Source organism: Helianthus annuus, chromosome 11, assembly GCF_002127325.2.
Source record: "Helianthus annuus cultivar XRQ/B chromosome 11, HanXRQr2.0-SUNRISE, whole genome shotgun sequence".
Lineage (NCBI taxonomy): Eukaryota > Viridiplantae > Streptophyta > Magnoliopsida > Asterales > Asteraceae > Helianthus > Helianthus annuus.
Genome location: NC_035443.2, coordinates 179,196,013 through 179,206,141, shown reverse-complemented (window position 1 = coordinate 179,206,141; position 10,129 = coordinate 179,196,013). Strand labels below are relative to the sequence as shown.

Below are 10,129 nucleotides of genomic sequence, written 5' to 3'. Positions count from 1 at the left end.
AAATATGTGGTAGGGAAGATACTTGCATGATAGAGTGTGCTGTTTACATTTCCGAGATTTGATTAGTATTTATTTGGGTGTTCATTGCTAAGAAATCAAAACATGATAAAACAGATTATATGCAGACTGCACAGTCAGGATATCTTAAAGGATGACATCAGTATACTCACTTGTTACGATGAATCGTTGTGCTTACCTTGATCGCGGGGGTATGCCTTGGAATGGGACACACGGGTATAATAGTATAATATTACCTTAAGCATATCACGAAGTTGAAAAATTCAAAGTTGAGCGTTAAAGTTTAAGTGGACAAACATATTGGCAATCGCATAGACCGGTTTGATTAGGCTCGTACTGAAAAGTGTTCCTTAGTCTGCCCGAGAACGAATTTTGATCCCATTGCAATTGTAATTGTATATTATGGTAGTTGTTTATATTTTGAGTTTTTATTTGTTTTAGTTCTTAAAAATTAAAAAATTAAAAAAAAAAATAGAAAAATTTCAAAAATCCAAAAAAATAGTGTTTTATTTGTTTCTCTTAAAAATTAAAAATGTAACCGTTCTTGAAGATTTGACTGATCATCAAAAGTTAAAAGAATTTAAATTGTGAAATTTCATGTACCTAGTGTTCATGTGGTACTCTCCCTGTTGCATAAGAAATGTTTGCTTATGAGTTTGTGAGCATGTGCAGAACTTGATTTCAATCAAGAACAGGGATTGATGAAGACTGAGATGCTGTTAGCTGCTGAAGAAGTCTGAAGCAGCACAACAACAAGATGTACCTGAGTCAGAAGAACCGGATACGAGACGCCGTCTGACAGTGAAAGTACATTCGAAGAAGTACCGTGAACCTGCTTGAAAGACAAAGACTGAAGAAGAAAAGAGCTGCTGAGAATCCTCCTCTCACATTCTTTTGACAAGATTTTCAAGCAAATGCTGATCGAGATCCTGATATGAAGCTAACCACAAATTCTGAAGAAAGAGACCCAGTGCTGAGAGTTTAGAAGTCAATAACTTCCACAACATCTGCAGCATAGTGACAACCATAGATTTCGTTGAAGACGTTGCTGAATTCAAGTCATGAAGACAATTTGATGGCATCAGTCTAGGGGGAGATTGTTAGGCCCTAAAGTGTGAGACTGACGCATCAAATTAATCCAACGGGCTACGGTTACAAACTGGGATTTACCGGGTTAGTAAATATTAGGTTTTGGACCTATATAGGTCACTTGGGCCAAGCTTTAGGCCATGTGGGCCAAGCAGGTCCAAGGGGAGCCCATGTAGGGACTTGGGCTTAGGTTAGTATATAAACAAGTTTTCTACTTGTTTTAGGGTTGGACATTCATAGTTACAGAATTTCTAGAGAAACAGAGAGTGGGAGGCGATTTGGTTGTGAAGAACACTTGTACCAGACGGTTTTGCTTGATAGTAATAGAATCGTGTGCAAGAGTTTGAAAGTGATTCGGTTTGTTCTTCGTTTCCATATTTTCGGTTCGTCTTTTCATATTTTTCGATTTGTTCTTGAATCACATCAAGTTTGGATTCCGCACAAACTTGGTGTTGTTTGATATCATTGAAAGATCCGGTTAAACGGGACTTACACTAACACATGTTAATGGGGGGGGGGACTAACCTGTTAGTGTTGTAAGTTGCTCAAACGCGAGGACATCGCCAAAAGCTTTGTAGTTTAGCTTTGAAATCTCATCAGCCCAGAATACAGAAGACAACTTTCCATTTGATACAGTGTAATCGAAATAGAAGTTGGGTAGGTTGTCAAAACGCTCACGCAGGCGTTCAAGGAAAACTTGTGCGTCGCGTTCACCAATAAAAATTCGCAACTGGTGGCTAAAGTTTTTAAAATCCACCGGAGTCCCATTGACATTGTGATGCCCTCCTTTTAAAGCTACAAGACATCTATAAGCTCTCATGGGTCCGATACGGTTTAGACTCATATTGTGAATGAATTGTTTGGTGGAGAATGACAGCTTCCGTGATATCTTGCTAAGATCACGGTTGTAACTCTCAACAAGTTCATGATTATGAATATCATTGAAACTCAGAACTGCGTATGAATCATTCGAGATTGAGACTAGTATGCTAGCCTTACAGTCACACCATGTGAAGTTGGTCCTCCGGTGCTTAACAGAAGATTCATCTAGGGTGTCAAAAGTCCTCTTGGGTTGTGGTTTTCCATATTTTGAGCATCGAAGATACTTGTGTGTGGGAAATCCATTCCAGACTTTAGTTTGCCCTTTTTTTTACAGAAAAACCTGCTTCAAACGCATAAAGTTCATACATGGAAAGAACATCCGCAAAAGTTGGATAAGATTTCCCACACACTGGTATGAACTTATCAGCGACGTTAGGAATCCAGTAACGGGTTCCCTGAGGGGTATCAAAAACAAAGTATGGATTCGATGGCCCTGCATCATAAAACGAAAAAGGTTAGGAATCTGCTATACATGGCATCACAAAAGGTTAGAAATCTGTGATATGAGAATAAAGTGGGCTCCAATGTAATATATACAACCGTCTAACTGGCCGCGTGATGATTCAGCAAACATAGAAGGACCATGAGATGATCCAGAAACAGCACCAGTCATGATCTGCATATGGGAATCTTGGGATGCTACATGTGAACATTATGAAATATGTTTGAACAATGCCATATCTGGGGAAGAAAAAAACAAAACCAGTGTATAGAAAAAACAAACCTTCTTCATTATCCATAACTTGGTCATCATTAAAAGCGCTGTTCATGAAATTGTTGGAGATCACAACATCCGGGGATCTAACAGGGGCTTCAGATGATCGAGAACAATCAACAGGCATATAAGTGTATACAGAAGCTTCGAATGGAACAAGTGAACATGGCCATGCAGTATAGTTTGGATTATTAGATTAAAAAGTTGTAAAAGACAAAAAAAAAAAAAAACAGAACTTCGAGAACAGTTAAGTTACATAAATGGACAAACTTGGAGCATTAAATTCCTCGTCATTTTGGAAGTCGCTGCAAAAGAACCGGTTGGGGAAACTATGGACCGGCGACATTAATTCTGAGGTTGGTGGATTTGTCTCCATGGATATTAATGGAGAAATGAACAGGGGAGTAGAAGATGACTATGGTACTTCTGATGAAGAATATATAAAATAAGAAATTGTAAAAGAAATATGGGGGTGGATAAATTGTACAAATGAGTTGATGTGCATTAAATGATCATGTCAATTCAAATGGGGGAAAATATCTTAACTTGCCTAAATTACAAATATAACCTTGAAGCAAAAAGTAACAGGAAGTGTGGGAGGGCTACGTGGCTAAATGATGACCACAATTATAATTTGCTAAGTTTTCTAAGAAAATGGGGTTTCTTGCTAAGCATTATCCTACGAGTTCAACTCACATAAATGAAGGGACTAAAAAAGTCCTCGTTCATAAAGAAAAAAACACGTGTTTTTGTTATGGACCATGGTTAAAGGAAAATTAAAAACATATCTTGGGCCAACATTTCGAGACAGCCATAAATCCATTCGTTAAAACAAAGCTAATTGGGCTTGTCTTTTACCGTAAGTCTTATTGGGGTGCACCCACCAATTTTTTTTCCAAAACCTTTTCCAGCCTCCAGGATCCGGTTTTAGGTTTTTTCAAGAGGTTCAAAACCGGGTACTGTAATAACCGGTTCGGGTATTAAACAGGTTTTATAGAGAAAGTGATCATTTTTTGTTTCAGTTTCGGGCATTGATTGGTTCAGTTCGGTATAAGTGGCCCGGAACCTATATGGAACCGATTAGTAAGTACCCAACGGGTATGTAACTAGGTATAAAAAATCAGTATAAGATTTTTTGGTTAGACATAGGTCTGTACCTGATTCATTTGTGCACCACTACTTAATAGAGGTGCATATTCGAGAATTGGGAGAAATCAGGTCGGGTTCGAGTGTTGAATAAAAAAAACCTAACAATGTTTAACCGGGTAGGGTAAGGTGTGAAACCTGGTTCGATTATAACCGGGTCTTAATACCCGATAAAAACACCTTTTTAACTTTAATTTTCACAAAATATACTCATATTAATTTACCCAGGTATTATTTTATTTATTATCATATTTCGGGTTATTTAATTAATCAGAATTCAAATCCAAATCAGTTTTTTCATATACAATTCAAATCCAGTTTTAAATTGTTAGGCCGGAGGGTATGGAGGATGCCACCCCTGCGCCCTCACCACCGATAGCGCTGGAGGGGCGCCACCACCCATACCGAGCCAGTTAAACCGGGGCGCCATGAAGGTCTCGCAGCATGGTAACGAGATGAATATGAGTTGATCGATGAAGGATTGGTTAGATGGGGGCGCTATAGCTTAAAGGGAGGCTTTATCCCACACCCTGCAAGTTAAGGGAAGAGGTCTTAAAGCCTACTGTGTGATGTGGCATGATAAAACCCCTAGGAGCTTTATTCCACACCCTCCAACCTTATAATCCAATTAATAACCAAAAAACGACCAATAAACACCCTAATTAACACATAAATACACACAAGACTAATCAAAGTAATAACCTACACACAAGACAAATTAAAGTAATAACCTAGTTCACTTTTTTATCACCTTTCATAAAATCACTTTCCTCTTTAGTTTTTTATTCATATTACGGTTATGTTGTGCCACCTTCGACTTTCACATAATTTTCTTTTATGACGATCGAGATAAGGTGGATAAGTTGTTACATCGATCCCTTAGGTGTCATTTAACCACTAAAGTAGTAAAGTCTCAGTCACCCGACATGTTTTTAACTTCAGTTATTAATCTCTCACTTTTCCACCATTTTTGGAGATGCATATTCCCTCCAGTGGCGGATCCAGGATTTTTTTCCTATGGGTTCACTTTTTCGGGTAGTTAAATTTCAAAAGCATATGTTAAAATTTTCGGGCCGGGTCGGGTCACGGATCATAATAAAGACCCAATTTCATATCGAATTTCCATTAGCATTAACCCAAAAATTCAAGTTTAAAGAAAAAAGAACTAAAATTGCTAAAAACCAATACATGTATATCTAGATTCTATCTAATACATCTATGGCAATCTTTTAACTTCAAGGATTTACAAGGAGAAAACTGTGCTTAAATGGATAACAGATTGGTGCTTCAAATGGATAACAGATTGATGCTTATCCTTACTAATTGAATAGCATTAAGCATTAAGTAACCTTTGAGCTCGAGTGGGCTGCAGGTTATAAAATTATAAAAGATGTTCCAAAAAAAAAACACCATGACCAAGATTCGAACCTATGTTCGGATGTATAACAAACTAACAGATGGTTAACAAATCAAGTCTACAGATCAAGTCTCAATCTAACGGATGATAATCGATTAATCGGATAGACTAACCTTAATCGCTGATTCTGATAAACAAAGTGAAGGCTGTCGTCGGCGGAGGCGGAGCAGCGGAGGCCCGAGAGGAAGAACGCCGAGATGTTTTGGAGCTACTGATGTTTCTTCGTTCTTGTTCTGTCTGCGGCGGGTTGTTTTGGGTTATAACCCTAAATGGGTTTTATTACATTAAAGAAAAATAAAAGAAAAAATAAAAAAAAAACGGAACAAAAACTATTATTTATGGATCATTCAGGATTCGAACCCAGGTAACTTAGGGAGAGTAATGCGGACATAACCAGTGGAACCAAGGTTTTTTTTGTTTATGGGTTCCCTTTAAATTTTACTTATGGGTTCCTTTTCAGTTTGTTATATACATTTACACTAAAAACTAAAAACCGAATGGGTTCCCGGGAACCCGTAGTTTCTTAATAAGTCCGCCCCTGCCTGTTGTCACGGGTAAGTACGTGCACCAACTGATGTTAAGAGGGTGATTGGGTTAGCTCAAGTTATAACTTATATAAGTTAGGGTATAAAATATGTGAGAAGTTTTTATATTATAAAAGGTATAAAAAGTGGTTATGAGTGGAGAATAGAGAAAATGTTACTGTTCATCTGTATATTTGAGGAAACATTGATCACCTACTATAATTTTTTTAAGGGTAAATTACACTTTTCGTCCTTTATGTTTATATCAGATTGCAATGGATATCATTTAACTTTAATAACTACAGTCACAATCCTTTATTTGTAAAACCTATTACACTGCACGTCCTTTAACCCTAACCAGGTTAAAAAATTTAGTTAAATATGGCATGCGCAAGACACATGAGGGCAATTTTGTCATTTTACGTATTAAAAATATATTATAACAAAAACCAAATCTCTATTATAACACCCGCTGACCCACACCATCGATCCCTCATTTAGCCCAAGCCCAACATTACTGCCATAACCTACCAGCACCATCTCAACACCACCGCCACCACATGCCACAATCGACCACCACCATCTTCATCTACTTTCTCTCGCAAACCAACCACTCTGACCACCACACCATTGTCACCGTCCACCGCCATCTCTCTCGGCGGCTCCACCAGCCAGCAAGTTGTTTGCTCCGGCGAGCCAACCACTCCGGCTGCCACCACTGCGCCTTCTTGTCAATCTCCTCTACTCCCATCACATCGCACCATAGCCGCCCTAGGGTTTTGATTTTGAATGTTGTGGCTCCTCGTGGTGAAAATCAGATAGGGAATATCATATGGATGCGATTTTGAACGAATTTGGGGTTTTTCGACATCTTTTTGCAGGTGAATACAATTTGTTTTGAAGAATTTTAAGCGTGAAGTTATACCCTTAATAAACTCTATTTGAGAATTTACGAGGCTTTAAAAAATTAAGACTTTAATTTTATTTTTTGTGTATTTTTTTTGGAGGTTGTGAATGTTGGAAAATAGGAAGATGATATATTAATATATCTTTACAAAAATTGGTAAGATCTCCAAAAAGATTCTCAAGTCCTCGAGACATTAAAAGAGGCGAAATTTGTAAAAAGGGTTTGATGAACAATCTTAAAATATATACAAACCAAACGATTTGTTCGATCCTGATGATTCACTATTAGCATCGAAACATTAAAAGAGGCAAAACTTGTTCGATTCTGGTGATTCAATGTTAGCATCGGTTTTCTCTTCTCTGGTGAAGTTCAAAAGTTTCATGGTTAAAGATTCGTTTCAGATGGATGGCTTACATATTAAGAAAAGCAGGCCTTCAAAATACTAGTGATCTAGAAATTGTTCCAGAGTGTGCCAGAAGAGTCGTGTTTCTTGTTGATGATAGAAAAGTGTGTGTGTTTGACATTGGTGGTGGTGAGTGGTGCTTATGGCGATGATGATGGTGGTGGCACCTGGTGGGTGAAAGAGAGTTTATAGAGAGAGAAGGAGTAGTGTGTTGAGAGAGAGAGAGAGAGAGTGTGTGTCTTTAGATAAAACAAACGAGTAAAATGACAAAATTGCCCTCATGTGCCTTGGACATGCCATACTTAACTAAAAGTTTTAACCTGGTTAGGGTCAAAGGACGTGAAGTGTAATATGTTTTACAAATAAAGGATTGTGACTGCAATTATTAAAGTTAAAGGGTATTCATTGTCATCTGATACAAACATAAAGGACGAAAAGTGTAATTTACCCTTTTTTTAATATATATTGAAAGTGGTTGTGAGTGATATATTAAAGTGGTTGTTAGTGATATATTAAAGTGGTTGTGAGTGAAGGAGAGAGAAAAATGTAATAATAATATTATTTAATTGAAAAGGAGAGAAAAAATATTTGTTTTTAGTGGAAATATATTGATATAGGAGTTGTTTTTTAGTGGAATGTATGTATAATTTGATGGATTGGATGTGAATGCTCCAAGGAGTGGTTAGACATTGTGTCAAATAAAAAATCAACTAATGAGAGTGTGTCATGTCAAAGTGGTAAACTATGCTCAAAAGTGTTGGCTGTAACGCCCTGCGTTTTCGTACTTCCTATATTTAGAAACCATCGCTCGTAAATCTATTTTTGAAAACTTCGTAGTCTTGTAATCATTCTTTGGTTGAAATCGATGTAAAATCCAAGACTTGGATTATAAATAAAACTTGTATATCTTTAAATTTGGTTTATACATTCGTCATACTTAATCATGCATTTAATTGTGAAACAATTTGGTACATTCGTGATACTTACAAACATATGATAAATCTACCCATACGTGGCATACATACTCTATACTATACTTACATACAAGTCTTATACTTAATCATATTAATTTTATACCTATGTAACCTTTAGAGCATGCCTCATACACTTAAATACCCTAAAATGGACATAAAACACGTAATATATAACATCTAGACATGTTACGAATCCTTAAAATAAAAAAAAAATGTTGCTCCTGACAAAGGCTTACGGACCGTAAGCCTCATCCCTTACGGTCCGTAAGGGGGTCCGGCGGGCAGATTTTCAAACAACTCGCAAATTTGCACGAAATCCCAACATTTCTTCTCCTCCAATCACCTCTAAACCTCCATTAAACACCCCCAATTAACCCTAAACTCATCCCCTATAAATACCCACCTCCTCCAAGCTCAAAACACTTTACAAACACCCTCTAATCTCTCCTAAATCACTCTCAAAACTCTTGCAAATCAGAAATTCGGGCAGATTCATACCTCTTTATAAAAGTGAGCATAACTTGCTCAAAACTCAACCAAATCACTTGATTCTTCTTCCTACTTGCTTGGATAATCATTGGGTTTGATTCCTTGATCTCTCTTTGGAGAAATCAGACTTGTAATTGCCCTAAAAATGTCCATAAACTTTCTGTTGTGTTTTAAACTCTTTCAACACTTGTTATTTCTTATCAAACTTGAGTTTACTCATCTCACACCTATGTCCTAATGCTTACAACACTTTTCGTGGTTGGTTAAGCTTAAAAACAAGGTTGAGACACTTAAAATCAGAGGATTAAACCTTATAAACTTGGTGTTTTGTTTAGGGTTTTGACCCACAAATCATGTTCAAGTTCAAACTTGATGTAGGAGTGATTATGGAACAACTTGGGTTTTTCCAACATAAAAATCCCCACATGATTTGATGATTTCTCTTAGCTTAGGTTGTTTACATTCTTGTACTAATCTTAGTTCATGACCCTCCTTGGTTGTTTTTACATCAAGTGTAGTGGTGAACGCATACGAGGTGCCTAAATGGAAGCTCGTTCTTCCTACCTCCTACATGACTCCTATGACTCATCTTGAGGTACCTAAATGAAGATGGAATCTTCTACCTCTTACTTGAAATACTTGAACATTTGGACTTAATAATATATATATTATACAACCTAAATACTATCCATGTACACTCAAATCTTTGATGTTGAAATCATATTCATTTGTCAAAGTAGTAGATTATCATCTAAGGACCTAAACCTTGTTATGATTCTTATGGGTGTTCAACTCATGAAATCATTATAACCCTTGTGGTTACCAAGTGTCACACAAGTGTTATGTGTGAAGATGAATATTTTGATATAATATTTTCATGTCACTTTTATTCCGAATCTCGACTCTAAACATGCTTGAACTTTAACCCTTACGCATTCAACCTTCTAACCTCGTCAACTTCGTCACATTGGATAATCGGAAAGCATATGCAATTTTGTGAGTATACTCGTATTCCCCTCTTTTACTTTTACCACTTTTGGGGTGTAACATGTTACTTATCAAAACTTACACATGAACATGTTGCTTAAACACACAAACATTCCTATAACATGCTTGTATACGTGATTGCTTGATACTTTAAACTTGGGTGACACTTATGTGTTAAACTTATCATTAACTTCGTACAATCCTAACCATGACATATGTAGCGCTATAGGATTAACGACCCGCCCGTAAACTTGTGGTAATGTCATGAGCAACTTCCGTTTCATATTGGTTTGATATGTTAGACACATGCCAAATTTATTGTTTATCTTGAATCACATGCTTGCTATGAGGAAATGTTTAAAACTTATCTTTTGCTATGTACGTATCAAACTTGTATACTCGCTTTTGCTTTTGCATTGACTTTATTTTAACATGTTAGAGGTGGATCTTGACGATGCATGGAATCTAGTAGGATTCTTAGATACACACTTAAAAAAGAATTGTATTCATATTGTGTTATTTTATTATTCATGTTGTATTTTGTTTCCAAACCTTGTAATTAATAAGTTGTTTTTATA

The 10,129-nt window shown here is 36.7% G+C and overlaps 1 long non-coding RNA gene across 1 annotated transcript; it reads right to left on the bottom strand.

Moving 5' to 3' along the window:
* Window positions 1–2,261: 2,261 nt before the first annotated feature.
* On the bottom strand, window positions 2,262–2,617 carry LOC118484302. Its single transcript, XR_004873262.1, has 2 exons — window positions 2,530–2,617; window positions 2,262–2,422 (listed from the first exon to the last, which is right to left on the bottom strand). It is a non-coding gene; the product is annotated as an uncharacterized LOC118484302 (long non-coding RNA).
* Between the last annotated feature and the right edge of the window lie 7,512 nt (window positions 2,618–10,129).